Source organism: Vipera ursinii, assembly GCF_947247035.1.
Source record: "Vipera ursinii genome assembly, chromosome: 2".
Taxonomy (NCBI): Eukaryota; Metazoa; Chordata; class Lepidosauria; order Squamata; family Viperidae; genus Vipera; species Vipera ursinii.
This window is the reverse complement of record NC_139513.1, coordinates 12,861,083-12,876,201: the sequence shown is the minus strand read 5'-3', so window position 1 is coordinate 12,876,201 and position 15,119 is coordinate 12,861,083. Positions and strand designations below refer to the sequence as shown.

General features: G+C 45.8%; 1 long non-coding RNA gene across 1 annotated transcript; it reads left to right on the top strand.

The window, feature by feature from the left end:
• Positions 1 to 11,673: 11,673 nt before the first annotated feature.
• LOC310636809 lies at positions 11,674 to 12,491 on the top strand. Its single transcript, XR_014491797.1, has 3 exons — positions 11,674 to 11,794; positions 11,912 to 11,994; positions 12,439 to 12,491. It is a non-coding gene; the product is annotated as an uncharacterized lncRNA (long non-coding RNA).
• Positions 12,492 to 15,119: the final 2,628 nt, after the last annotated feature.

Below are 15,119 nucleotides of genomic sequence, written 5' to 3'. Positions count from 1 at the left end.
TGCTTTCCTGCACCCACTATGAGCAACCTCGCCAAGGAGAGCGGGCACAACAGCAGCAGCCTTGAGGAGGTAAGCGCAGCTGGGCGCTCCCTCGGGGAAGTGCAGCTAGGCAGGTAGGGCTGTGGGATCCCGGTGCCGTGGGAGCTGAAGAGCCGGGCTGGGTACTTGACCTCCACTGCCCAGGGCTCCAGGTAGTTCATGCCACCATCCAGGGTTCCCCCTGAATTGCCTGAGAGGGATGGTGAGGCTCCTCCAGTCAACCATGCCCCGACACTCGCCCCGGTTCCACCCTCCGCCGGAGACCCTCAGATCTGTCCCAGTCAAGTCCAGAGCTGCACAGGCGCCCGATGTAAGTGACATCGAGCTGACCATGCCCACCCCAGCCATGTCCACCCAGCAGGTTGTACCCACCCTGGCCATGCCCACCCAGTAGGCCACGCCTGCCCAGCCACGCCCACCCACCCCGAGGGCAACCACAATTCTGATGCAGCCCTCAATGAAATTGGGTTTGACAGCCCTGTTTTAGAGAGTCATTGAGGCCACTTGGAGGTTTATCTGTGTCCTCAGGGTCACCCGAGTAGCGCAAATATGTGTGGAGCCTTCTTGGCTGCAGGAAAAGCATGGAATAATTTCCTTCAAGAGGGCCTTGACCACCTCACGTGCCTTGTTAGTATGGCAAGGAAAAGCCTCAAACCAACCAGAAAAAGCATCCAAAAAGACAAGTAAGTATCGAAAGCCCTGCTTCCTTGGCAACTCAGTAAAATCCACGTCCCAAAAACTTGGCAGGCGCATGGCCGTACCTGAGCTCACCCAACTGGAACTTGTGGGTTTTTTGCTGGGTTGCTCTTTTGACAACATATCGCCTGACAACCGTGAGAGCTTTATCAAAGATGCCTGAACTGATATAGTCTTTTATAAGAAACTTAGACATCATCTGAGAAGCCCAATGCATACTTGCATATAATTCTCGTAGGAAGGCCCAACATTCGTGCACAGGGAGAAGGCGTTTTTCCATCTTTCTCCAGCCAATTCCCCTGGTAAACAGCATCCATTTTGTGAGCTCGGAGCCTGTCTTGGGAGGTATACCGTGTTTCCCTGAAAGTAAGGCCTAGCCTGAAAATAAGCCCTAGCTTGATTTTTACGAGTGGGACTAATATAAATCCTACCCCCAAAATAAGCCCTAGTTTGGGGGCGAGGCACACACCTAAAAATCAAGCTGGAGTGGGGGTGTGGAGCTGCCTTAGGCGCCCTGCACCCACTTAACTTGCAGGCAGGCCTCTCCTCACCAGCCCACTTCTGCATCATCCCCAGGCCTGCATTTCACAATCAGGTCTTTCCAGGTCTTGGCTGCAGAAGCCTTCCGGAAAGGCCTGTCTGCGAAATGCAGGCCGGAGCTCCATTCTCAGCTGCAGAATGAAGCTGCTCCTTCGGCGGCCAAAGAAATGGGCTGGCTGGGCAGGGCTGTCAGTGCTGGAGGTGAGTGGAAAAGACACCTTGCAAAAATAAGATTTGGTGCCTCTTTTGCAGGCAAAAACCCCAAAAACCTGGCTCTTATTTTTGTGGAAACAAGGTATATAGGAGCTGGCACAGGCAGGTATGAAGGTACGCGTGCACACACATTCCAAGGGGACAAGGGACCTGAGGCAGCAGACTTTGCAGCAAAGTCAGCGGGGGCATTTCCCTTGCCACGTTTACTATCGTCCTTTCCATGGGCTCTGTCATGCATAATGGCTACCCTGATAAGGAGCAGAACAGCATCTAACAACCTCAGTGTTTCCAGTCCATATTTAACAGGGGAGCCTTGGGTGGTCAACAACCCTCTCTCCTTCCACAAGGCCTTGTGTACATTTACAACACCAAAGGCAAACTTACTATCTGAAAATATTAATGACCGTGCCTTCTGACAACTCTTAATGTTCTCATCAAAGTCATCAAAGCAATGAGCTCAGCCTTTTGGGCTGAAGTTCCTGCAGGGAGGACTGTGGCTACCAGGACCTGATCTAGGGTGACCACAGCATACCCAGCCAGGCATTGCCCCCTGGTAAATAAAACTGTTGCCATCTCTATACAGGTCCCTAAGTGCACCCTTGAATAGCCAGTTTCCCAAGTCTGGGAGGCCAGAAAAGACCTCAGCAATGGGTCAGACACAATCACGGTCAATATCCTGTTCCAGTTGGGGAAGAAAGGCAGATGGATTGAACCTGCCACTCTGTTTTAAATCAATGTGGGGGTTGTCAAGGAGGGCTATTTTGTACCTTTGAAGGCAGCTGCTCATGAGCCAGTGGCCCCCCTTTTGATGCAAGTAATTCTGGGATGGAGTGAGGTGTCTCCACTACAATAGGGGCACCAAACGTCAAATGTTCAGCAGCTTCTAACAGAAGGACAACGGCTGCAGCGGCCCGGAGGCATGTTGTCCATCCATGAATTACTGGATCAAGTTGTTCGCAGAAATAAGGTAGAGGATGTGCCCAACTTCCAGAAGTCTGGGTCAGAACGCCAGCTGCAAGCCCCTTCCTCTCTGCGACAAGCATTGTAAAATGTTTTGTGATATCTGGAACTTGTAACACCGGGGGGCTGTCATTAAAGCAGCTTTTATTTCCTCAAATGCCTTCTGTCAATGTCTCATCCACTCGAAGGCATCCTTATTCAAGCCTTTCGTTGCCAGGTACAGAGGCTTAGCCGTGAGGGCCAAATTGGGGATCCAAATACAGCAAAAATCTGCCATGCCCCAAAATCCACCTAGCTGCCATTTGGCGGTGGATGGCTTAGGAAGGCACACCACCTCAATGTGTTCAGCTGACAGTCTTCTGGTCCCCTGTAAGAGAATATAATAATAATAATAATAATTAATTAATTATTATTATTATTATTATTATTATTATTATTATTATTATTTAATTTCTATACCGCCCTTCTCCCGAAGGACTCAGGGTGGTGTACAGGGCAATAAATACAATAGAAATACAATGTACAAAAGTTAAAAAAGAATTAAACGTTGTAGCCCAATTACAGTAAAAATAATAAAATTAATATTGTTGTTGTTGTTGTTAGTTGCGAAGTCGTGTCCGACCCATCGCGACCCTAATTAATATTAAAACACCCCAAACCCATCAGACCAGGCCGGCTTGTTCAAATAAGTAAGTAATATAGCCCAATTATCGAACTTCCTGTTGAACAAGCTGTGCTCTAGAAACTTTGCAGCCCCAGCGACAGAGGGAGTTTAGGAGTGAAATAGAATTCAAAAGCCAATCACCCACAGAAGGGGCAGCCAGAAGCAAGTCGTCCACATATTGCAAGACTACTGCGGTGGTATCCTCCACTGGTTGCCATGTGGCCAAACCTTTAGCCAATACCTTGCTGAAAATAGGGCTATTTTTAAAACCTTGGGGTAACACAGCCCAGCAAAGCTGCCTATGCTGCCACTGTAAGGCAAAAGGCGGTTGGCTCACAGGAGCCAAAGGAACACAGAAAAAGGCATCTTTAAGGTCAACAACTGTACACCAGGTGAGATAGGGACCTAACTGGCTGATCAAGATGTAGGGGTTAGGGACCATCTGAGGCAATGTTACTGTGATTTGATTAACAGTTTGGAGGTCTTGGCAAAAACGATAGGAGCCATCCGGCTTCTTAACGGTTGAATTAGTGTGTTATAAGGACTGGCAATCTCCCAAATGAGATCATAGGTGATGAAGTTGGCAATGATAGGTTCCAAACCCTGCAAAGCCTCCAGACTTATAGGATACTGAGGGCCAAATTCGCTTCCTCAGTAGTTAATATTTGTTTTCATATACAGTCCTTAATGAGTTCCCCCCTTGTGTCAGAGCTGATCCCACCTCTACCACGAATTTGTCATGGGTTATTAATTTAAATCATACCCTATTTGATTGACTTGAGCTCAAAAGATCCATCAAAAGTACTGGATTCGAGATAATTCAAATTCTCTGTCTCCCAATACGGTTGTGGAGACATTTTGTTTTGAAAAAATATCCAAGGTACAAAAGTGAAACATACAAACTGTGTAAGTTCTTTCTATGTCTAGATCACTGACATGGCTTTGCAGAACTGGCTCAAGGTTATTTTCTGTTTTTGGGCAAAGGGCCAGAGAAGATAGTAGCAGCCTGAATCGGAGACCTTATCAAGCAACTGAACTTTGGAAAGGAGCTAAGAAACAATTCAAATTTCCCTATCTTTCTTTACCATGACCAGGAGCTTCAGGATACATAGCGCTTACTATGGGCTCCTCAAACTGACTTTGAACCTCTAGGAGCTGGAAACACAGAAAACAGAATCCAGGATGAAATCTTTGTCTGGTTATGCTGCTCTGTGAAGGAAGAGGAGAGGTTTCTATTGCAAAAATCAAGCAGAGAACAACAAAGATTTTGTTGCAAAGGAAAGGCAATAGGCGCCGTATGGCTGCATTCACACAATGTGACAGATGAGGTTACAATGGAGTTGGGTCATTTGCAATTCAACCTATGGGAACCCATCCCCGGGTCATTGTGTAATGTTGCTATTCCCAAACATAAAAACATTTTTACTTATCTTTATTAAATTTATATGCCGCCCATCTCTCTTCACAAAGTGACTGTCGGCACTTCTGATGACAATCAGCCACATTCAGCTTTGCCAACTTCTCCAAATTGTTATAAGGCTCTACTGGACTGAAATTTCCATAATGGGCAATAAAGGTAAAAGGTAAAGGTTCCCCCACACGTGCATGCTAGTCGTTTCCGACTCTAGGGGCCGGTGCTCATCTCCGTTTCAAAGCCAAAGAGCCAGCGCTTGTCCGAGGACGTCTCCGTGGTCATGTGGCTGGCATGACTAGACGCCAAAGGCGCACAGAACGCTGTTACCTTCCCACCGTAGTGGTCCCTATTTTTCTACTTGCATTTTTACGTGCTTTCGAACTGCTAGGTTGGCAGAAGCTGGGACGAGTAACAGGCGCTCACTCTGTTACGCGGCACTCGGGATTTGACCCGCCAAACTGCCAATCTTCTAATCGACAAGCTCAGCGTCCTAACCCACTGAGCCACCGCGTCCCTAATGGGCAATACACATTAGCTTATAAATCCAAAGAGAATAGAAGTTTCATAAAACTATATAGAATTTAGTCATAGTTTCTTTCTCCCTCTCCCCCTCCCTCCCTCCCTCTCCCTCTCTCTCTCTCTCTCTCTGCCAAGTTACGGATATTCAGGAGAATGGAAGTGACTTTAGTGTGTTGACATTGCAAAAAAGGGGAGATCTTTGGTTTGTTGATAACAAAAATAGAACTCACCAAATAAAACAATCAATACAAATCTTAGTTTTCCTAACCCTTCACTTCCTATTTTGTGACTTGCCAGCCCCTTTATCTTCCCTCACTTCAGGACTGACAACCACATCACACAACCGGGGCTTCAAAGTGAGGCTCCTGTTTCTTTTGAGCCTCCAAAGAGATTTTCTCAATATTCACAAGATCGCAGATCGTTCTTGGACATCAGAAAACGGAAAGTCTAGAAATCACTGCTAGCTCGAGACAGGCAGTGTTAGAGGGACCCTTTCCTTCTACTCCAATGCCCATCATCCGCAGGGAACATGACGATCACACTTGGGTTGAAACTAAACATTAAGAAAACCAAGATCATGGCATCTGGCCCTCTCAATTCCTGGCAAATAGATGGGGAAGAAATGGAGGTAGTGACAGATTTTATTTTCCTGGGCTCCAAGATCACTGCAGATGGGGACTGTAGCCAAGAAATTAAAAGACGCTTGCTCCTGGGGAGGAAAGCCATGGCAAATCTAGACAGCACACTAAAAAGCAGAGACATCACCCTGTCAACAAAAGTGCGTATAGTCAAGGCCATGGTCTTCCCAGTTGCAATGTATGGCAGTGAAAGTTGGACCATAAGAAAGGCTGAGCGCCAAAGAATTGAGGCCTTTGAACTCTGGTGCTGGAGAAGACTCCTGCGAGTCCCTTGGACTGCAAGGCGATCAAACCGGTCAGTCCTAGATGAGATCAACCCTGACTGCTCTTTAGAAGGCCAGATCCTGAAGCTAAAACTCAAATACTTTGGCCACCTAATGAGAAGGAAGGACTCACTGGAGAAGAGCCTAATGCTGGGAAAGGTTGAGGGCAATAGAAGAAGGGGACGACAGAGAATGAGGTGGCTGGATGGAGTCACTGAAGCAGTAGGCGTGAGCTTAAATGGACTCCAGAAGATGGTAGAGGACAGGAAGGCCTGGAGGAACATTGTCCATAGGGTCGCCATGAGTCGGACACGACTTCGCAACTAACAACAATCTAGCGTTGCGTGCAGGATCCACCAGGGGGCTCCCAGGGTAGCCATTGGAAAGGCAGGGAAGCCCTCACCGCCCCCGTTTCAGGAGTGAACTGAGCATGCGCTCTTTCCCCAGGTCGAGAGAGAGGAGGGGGCATTTTGCAGAAAAGGCTGAAAGTGCGTCGGCCCTTCGTGCAGTTCCCCACCACCACCACGACTCCCCCTCCTCCCCAGCTGCGAGCCTTAGACTGAGCCTTTGCAGGAAGCCAAGAGGGCTGCAGGGAAGCCTTGCACGGAGGAAGATCAAGACCTAACTCCGGAGTTCAGTAAGTTCGGGAACGTTTCTTCCCCGGGCTGGACGTAAAACTTCATCAGGTTCAGAGTCGTGGTAAGGGGGGGGGGAGCCCGGGATCCCATGTTCCCCTGCGCCCCCACTCACCGTGTATGCACGGGTCAGGCAGGGAAGAAATCAAAGCTCAAAGAAGAGGCTGATGGTGCTTCCGCCCTTCCTACAGGTGCGATTCTGCTCTCTCTCCCCGCTGCGAGCCTTAGGCTATAAAGCAGGGGTAGGCAACCTCGGCTCTTTTATGACTCATGGACTTCAACTCCCAGAATGCCTGAGTCAGCTATGCTGGCTTAAGAATTCTGGGAGTTGAAGTCCATGAGTCATAAAAGAGCCGAGGTTGCCTACCCCTGGGCTAAAGCCTTCCCAGGACTCCAAAAGGCTGCAAGGGAGCTTTGCACGGATGGAGATCAAAACCTGACTCCGGAGTTCAGTAAGTGGGGGGGACGTTTCTTTCACGGTCTGGACCGCGCATGGAGAAAAGGAAAACTTCATCAGGTTGGGAGGCGTGGAAAGGGGGGAGCCCGGGGTCCCATGTTCCCCTGCCCCACCTGTGCATGCAAGGGCCAGGGAGGGAAGAAATCAAAGCTCCGCTGCGTTGCCTCCAGGAAGAAAACCAGGATCGCCAGAAAGGCCGGAGCCATTCAGGATTAGGCTAAAAGTGGGGAACCTCTTCCCAGGAGATGCCTGGATCAGGTTAAGCCATAGCTGGTTTATTGATTCCGGTATTATTCTGTTTGCATTGAATGAGGGTTTGTTGATTGTGATTTCTCGGGTACCTATAGAGGTTTGGGCCAGGAGGTTAATGGAGTTCTGCTGGCTAAAGTTTTATTGGAAATTAAAATATTGATTGATTTACCTATTAAATCGATTTAGAAAGCCGCTCGTCTCAATGGCTGTTTGTGAGTTGAGATGTTTATGATCTGAATTAAGATAAGATAATCTTTATTGTCATTTTTTACTGTAGGCACAACGGCACACATCAAAAATGAAATTTAGTTGCCCGCTCTCAAAGTGAAACATACATGACACACACCTAAAAATACTATATACAACAAAATGTATGTAGACCCACACCCCTACATGTACATAACAATAAAATATTAAATACTGGCCATCCTGAATATATAATGGAAGGAAGAAGCCTGAGAGTTCACAAGGTTAATGCTGTATGGAATGAAACTATGGCTGAATCTGGATGTTCTGCTACGGATACCATGAAGCCCCCTCCTCCCAGAAGGCAACAAGGAAAACAGGTCGTGAAGAGGGTGTGTAGTGTCCCAGATAATCTTATGGACCCTGTTCAAACAACGCTTCTGTGCTATGTTCTGGATGGGAGGGAGGGAACTGCCAATGATCTTTTCGGCCATCCTCACCACTCTCTGCACCGCCTTCCTGTCTGAAGCAGGGATGCTTCCAAACCAGACTGATGCCGTATGACAGGATGCTCTCGATCGTCCCCCTGTAGAAAGTGGTCAGGACAGGGGAAGGAAGATGAGCTTTTCTCATGCGATGCAGAAAATGCAGGCGCTGCTGTGCCCGCTTCACCAGTTTCTCACTGTTGAGCGACCAAGCCAACCTTACTCGTTAGCTGCACACCCAGGAATTTGATGCTGGTAACCATCTCCACAGGTGAATCATTAATGCACAGAGAAGTGTGGCTGTGCCTGCCTTTTCTGAAATCGACAAAGATCTCTTTGGTTTTTCCAGTATTTAAAACTAGGCTGTTTTCCTTACATCAGTTCACCAACTCCTCAAACTCCTTGCGGTAAGCTTCCACATTGTCATCATGAATAAGGCCCACTACTGTTGTATCATCTGCGAACTTCACAATATGGTTGGTGGCAAACCTAGCACAACAGTCATGAGTCAACAGGGTGAACAGCAGCGGACTTAGGACACAGCCCTGAGGAGAACCTGTGCTCAAGAAAATGGTATTAGAGGTATTTGTTCCAGCTCGCACATATTGGGGCCTGTAGGTAAGAAAATCAAGAATCCAGTTGCACAAAGGGGTGTTTAAGCCTAAAAGGCCCAGTTTGTCTACTAGATGCTGGGGAATGATTGTGTTAAACACCGAACTGAAGTTGACAACAAATGGACATGAGTATTTCTTTCCTCTTAAGTGCTTCAAGCTCAGATGGAGAACGGAAGAAATAGCATCCTCTGTAGAGCGATTTGGTCAGTAGGCAAACTGAAGTGGGTCAAATGCTGGCGGGAGCCTAGATACAATAAAGTCCTTTTATCAGCTTCTCAAAGCATTTCATAATGGTGGATGTCAAGTGCAACTGGGCAGTAATCATTGAGACCTGTAATAGTGAACTTTTTTTTTGCATTGGCAAGATGATGGCCATCTTAAAACACGATGGGACCACTGCCTGCTACAATGAGAGATTGAAAATATCTGTGAGAACACAAGTCAGCTCATCTGCACACACTCTAAGGACACGTCCAGGGATGTTATCTGGGACTGCTGCTTTCCGAATGTTAACTTTCCTCAGTGTTTTCCGGACAGAGGTGACATCAAAGCTTAGCACTTGCTCATCAGGATGGGGCACAGCTTTCCTAGTAGGAGTGCTATTTGATGTACCAAAAAGCTTTCCTAGTAGGAGTGCTATTTGATCTACCAAAAAGCTTTCCTAGTAGGAGTGCTATTTGATCTACCAAAAAGCTTTCCTAGTAGGAGTGCTATTTGATCTACCAAATCTACCAAAAAAATGCATTCAGTTTGTTTAGGACAGGGGTGTCAAACTCAATTTCATTGAGGGCCGCATCAGCATTGCGGTTGCCCTCAGGGGGCCGGGTGGGTGTGGCCTGGGTGGGCGTGGCCTACTGGGTGGGCGTGTCTAGAGTGTGTATGGCTTACTGGGTGGATGTGGCCAGCTCTACATCATTCGCATTAAGGGTGCCTATGGGGGCCCGGGCAGGAGTGGGACAGATCTGAGGGTCTCTGGCAGAAGGAGGGTCTCTGGGCCAGGGCCAAGGCAGCGAGGGCCGTTCCCTCACTGTTTCCAGGATGGCTTCGCGGGCCACATGAAACCACTTCGCGGGCTGGATCCGGCCCCCGGGCCTTGTGTTTGACATGTCTGGTTTAGGAAGTCTGTGCATCTCGATGGATTCACCTTGTAATCTGTAATGGCCTGGATTCTTTTCCACATTTGCCTGGTGTTTGTAGGGTCTTGAAAAAAAATCTGAATTTTCTGGCAATGGGCTTGCTTTGTACTTTTTATGGCATTTTCAGATTTGCTCTGGCTGTTCTAAGTGCCAGCATGTTGCCAGATTTAAAAGCCACATTTCGTGCTTTCGGCATCTTGCAGACCTCATAAGTCAGACACGGTTTATCATTCACCCTCACAACAATGCTTTTCAGGACACAGAGATCATCTGTGCACTTTTGGATATATGCAGACACCGTGGTGGCGTACTCAACATTTATATGTTGGTTATCAACAGCTGCTTCCTTAAACATGCCCCAATCTGTGCACTCAAAGCAGTCTTGTAACGCTTCTATAGCTCCCTCTGTCCAAACCCTCACCTGCTTTACTATAGGTTTCACTCTGACTAATAAAGGTTTATATGCTGGAATAAGCTGTACTGAGAGATGGTCAGAGGAGCCCAGGTGAGGGCAGGGGATAGTTTTGAAAGCATTATTTATTTATTGTATTTATTATTTATTAGTTGAATTTATATACCGCCCTATTCCCGAAGGACTCAGGGCAGTTCACAGGGCAATGAAAACAGTACAAAAAAGAATAAAATGGAATTAAATTAGTACAGGCCCACAATTCCTAATAACAATAAAATTAAAATTTTAAAATTAATTTAATATAATTTAATTAAATACTTTAAAATTTGATGTTAGAATAAGCGAGATCCAGTGTATTGTCCCCTCTGGTTGCAAAGTCCACATATTGATGGAAATGTGGCAGGGTAGCTTTCAAATCCACTTGGTTAAAGTCTCCCACTGCAATAAATGCACCCTCTGAATAGAGGTTGCTTTTCAAGCTGCAAGCGGCCATCAGAATTATTTAAATAAGTAGAAATTAGAAATTTATGCATGTAAACTGTTTAGTCCCTGATAGAAGTTGATCCACCAGCTTACTACAAAATTTTTTCCGCATACATATTGGTCAGTCTACCTACTAAGACTCTCCCCCTCTTCCCAGATATTGGTGGGTTCATAACAATTTCTTATTTGGGTTTTTCTGCGTGCTCAGTTATCTTTTGTTTTCCATTTCAGATATATGAGCTGGAAAGCTTTCCTGGTTCCCCTGGAGTCCTAAGCATCTTGTGTGGGAAGAGGGGCTGAATGGCCTTTAGGAGATTTGGCCAGACCTCTTGTGGTTAGGAAGACCTGTGGAGATCCATCAGTCCATTTTGGAGCTGGATTAGGGACCAGAGAGAAGATGGAGGGACAACTCCCAGCAGATGCAGAATTTGGAAAAGGCCCTCCGGCTGCTCACTCTCGGAACTGTGGGAATTATGGGGCAAGTCCTGGGCAGAAGAGTCAAGAACAGGAAGCCAACAGTTCAGAGGTGCAATACTGTCACTTCAGAAATGTGCAGTTCCAGGAGGGGAGGGGTCCCCGAGATGTTTGCAGTCAGCTTCACCGCCTTTGCTGTCAGTGGCTTCAGCCAGAAAGACACACGAAGGCCCAGATGCTGGATCTGGTGGTCCTGGAGCAATTCCTGGCTGTCCTTCCCCCAGAGATGGGGAAATGGGTACATGAGTGTGGAGCGGAGACCAGTTCCCAGGCGGTGGCCCTGGCCGAAGGCTTCCTGATGAACCAGGAGGAGGATAAGATTCAAGAAGAGTTGCAGGTGTGAAAATGTAGTCTTTAGCAGCTCTAAAGAGAATCACTCTGAATCTGTCAATTCTTTTCTGGCACTGTTTTCTGGGATTATTTAACTCCTAAGGCCATTTGTTCTATTCTTCCAGATGATATAGTTGGGGCAATTCTTTCATTCTGTTTCGGGTTTCAGCAACGGACATTGGGGTCTGCTAGTTTGAAGGTGCAGTAGAATAATTCATTTCTATCTCTGTGCTCTTCCTTTGTTCCTCCTATCACATCATGTCCAGAAATCCTTGGAAACTGTGACCGAGTATCCCAAGGGGAGGAAAGATTCGTCCAAATTCTCTCGAGAGCTGCTGCTCAGGCAGAGCTTCCAGAAAAGTCAAAGTCGGGACACCAGGCGAGGTAACACGCTCTTTCTCTGATCTGAGATTTCAACATTTAGCTGAATTGTTTTGCTGCACTTCATTGGAATCTCTCTCTTTAACAAATCTGCTTCCGCCATTTTTCTCTGTCTCACAGAGAGTAGCAAGGTGTCCTTGGAATTTGTAGAGTCATCTCCTCTTTGTGGTGGAGCTGGAGGATTGGCTGAACCTCTTCTTCAGGTAAGGAGGAGAAACGTCAGAAAAGGTCCATGAATCTTGGATGGATTTCATTTTGTTCTAGAGTTCAATGTGTAAAATTGCTGCTTCTGAGCAATAAGAATCTGACATCTGATGATTGAACGTTCACACTCAGATTAGTCTTCTGAGGAGATGCTTTGTGAGATGCTTTCTCCACCCTTCCCGCTTCGCCATCAGATTTCATTGACCCGACTGTTGTCAGCATTGGGGCTGTTCTTTCTGTCTCCCGGGGTCATTTTCACATACCATTATAAAGAAATATACTGTTTTTTGCCTTTTGAAAAGCATCTTTGCGACAATCATGACATGATTGAGAATCTCCATAGGCATATATTATTACAAGCTCTTCCCTTGTAGTTAGTGGAAGAAAACTATCAAATTATTCTGGGATTATCTGTTAATAAGGACATTTCTTTTCTTCTTCAGGATGTTGTATCTTTTGAGGAAGTGGCTGTGTTTTTTTCCACGGAGGAGTGGTCTCAGCTGGATGGTACCCAGAAAGCGCTCCACGGAGAAGTCATGCTGGAGAATTCCAGGAATTTGGCTTCTCTGGGTAAGAATCCCTATCTGTGCACGGAAACGTAGAGAAATTGTGGGGTGGAAGGCTTAGATGATACTTTTGATAAAAACCATCATGTTAATTCATATCCTGCCTTTATTTTTTGTAAATAATAAAGGTGGTGGATCACCCCAATATTACTTGCTCCTGCTGTTTTCCCCACAACCTTGTGACCTGGGTTGAGCTGAGGGAGACTGGCCCAAAGTCACCCAGCCAGCATTCATGCCTATGGCAGAACTAGTACTCCCAGTCACCCAGTTTCTAGCCTGGTGCCTTAACCGCTTGACCAAACTGGATTTATGGAAGAAGGAAATTTATTGGAAGAAAAATTGGAAAACTGCCTTGCCTTCCCTTTTACATAAAGGAAATGTTTTTTTAAAAAAAATGCTTTCTGCTGATAAATATAAATTTTCATTTCCATACCATAGAAAATATTAGCCAGAATCTGAGGGACAGGCTGCATGCAGGGATGGTGTGGCCACTCTTGAGCAAGGTTCTACCCACTAGGGGTTCAGTATTCACTCCTGAGCCCGGTCATTGGCTCCCCGTTGGGCGTGAGCTGCTATAAGCTGGTGGGTATGTTGCTGACCCAGCACAATACAGTGTCCAGTGCACTTCAGGAGTTTGTGGCACCACGGAATAGTCCCAGGTCAAAGATTAGATCAGGGTTGTGTCTTAGATTTGTTTTGATGTGATCCAAACCCTTTATATGAGGATCAGTAGAGATCCACTTGGAAATGGGTCGTTTCTATAATCTTAGTTTGGAATCTTTTTTTGTTTTAATCCCATTTATATCCCGCCCTTCTCCGAAGACTCAGGGCGGCTTACAATCTAAGAAGCACAAATCAATGTGCTTAGCAATAGCCTTCATTCTATGTATATGCCTGCTTATTATTAGGGCTTTGGGGGAGGGCGGGCAAGCGGCATTATTACAAAGTCAGCTTAATTGCCCCCAACAATCTGGGTCCTCGTTTTACCTACCTTGGAAGGATGGAAGGTTGAGTCAACCTTGAGCCTGGTGGGACTCGAACCTGCACTAATTGCAGGCAGCTGGTGTTACTTAAGGAGGCATTAGCCCACTGCTCCACCAAGGCTCTTCATATTGATGATTCTTTGGCTAAATTTCAGAAGTAAAGGTTTGATTTTCCGCCCTATTCTTGCTACAGTTTTCTTTTCTTTCTTTTTTCCCAAGGCTTTAATGCACAAGAGAATAAGAATTGCAAGGAGAAATGCCAAGCGAGCCAATCGAAAGAGGGAAAAGGGAAGTTTGCAGATCAGATGCAACTAAAGAGCGATGAAACGAAGCAATCACAAAGTGAAATTAAAAAAGGCTTTCCTCAGGTCAGACTTCCTAACTGTACAAGCATTGATATGGGAGAAGAACCATATAAATGTACGGCATGTGGAAAAAGCTTTGATAAATCTGATCATCTCATTTCCCATAAAAAGACACATTTAGAAGAGAAAACATATACCTGCAAGGAGTGTGGGAAGACCTTCTGTAATAATCGCTCTCTTAGAAGTCATGAAAGGACTCACAAAAGAGAAAAACCATATCAATGCATTGAGTGTGGAAAGAGCTTTACTTGTACCACTCATCTTAATACCCATAAGATGAAGCACACACAAGAGAAGCCATATACTTGTGTGGAGTGCGGAAAGGCCTTCGGTTATTCTAAGTCTCTTATAATCCATCAAAGGATTCACAAAGGAGAAAGACCTTACAAATGCATGGAGTGTGGAAAGACCTTTAATTGTATCAGTAATCTTAATTGCCACAAGAAGATCCACACAGGAGAGAAGCCATATCAATGCACTGAATGTGGAAAGACCTTTACTTATAAGACTAGCCTCAATTCTCATAAGAGGATCCACACAGGAGAGAAGCCATATCAATGCATGGAGTGTGGAAAGACCTTTTCTTATAATTACTCTTTAATAATCCATCAGAGGAATCACAAAGGAGAAAGACCTTATAAATGCATGGAGTGTGGAAAGACCTTTACTTGTAGCAGTAGTCTTAATTACCACAACAGGATCCACACACGAGAGAAACCATATCAGTGCATGGAGTGTGGAAAAGATTTTAGAAACAGTAATAATCTTGCCTCCCATAAGAGGATTCACACAGGAGAGAAACAGTACCAATGTATGGAGTCTGGAAAGACCTTTATTTGTAGCAGTAGTCTTATTTCCCACAAGAGCATTCACACAGGAGAGAAGCCATATCAATGCATGGAGTGTGGAAAGAGCTTTAGTAGAAAAAGAGCTCTCATCCACCATAAACCTATCCATACAAAGGAGAAGCCATATCAATGCATGGAGTGTGGAAAGAGCTTTAGTAGGAAAACAAATCTGATTCACCATAAACCTATCCATACAAAGGAGAAGCCATATCACTGCATGAAGTGTAGAAAGACGTTCTGTTATTATAACTCTCTTATAAGACATGAAAGAAATCACACAGGAGAAAGACCTTATAAATGCTTGGATTGTGGAAAGACCTTTATTCGTAACAGTAGTCTTAATTCCCACAAGAGGGTCCACA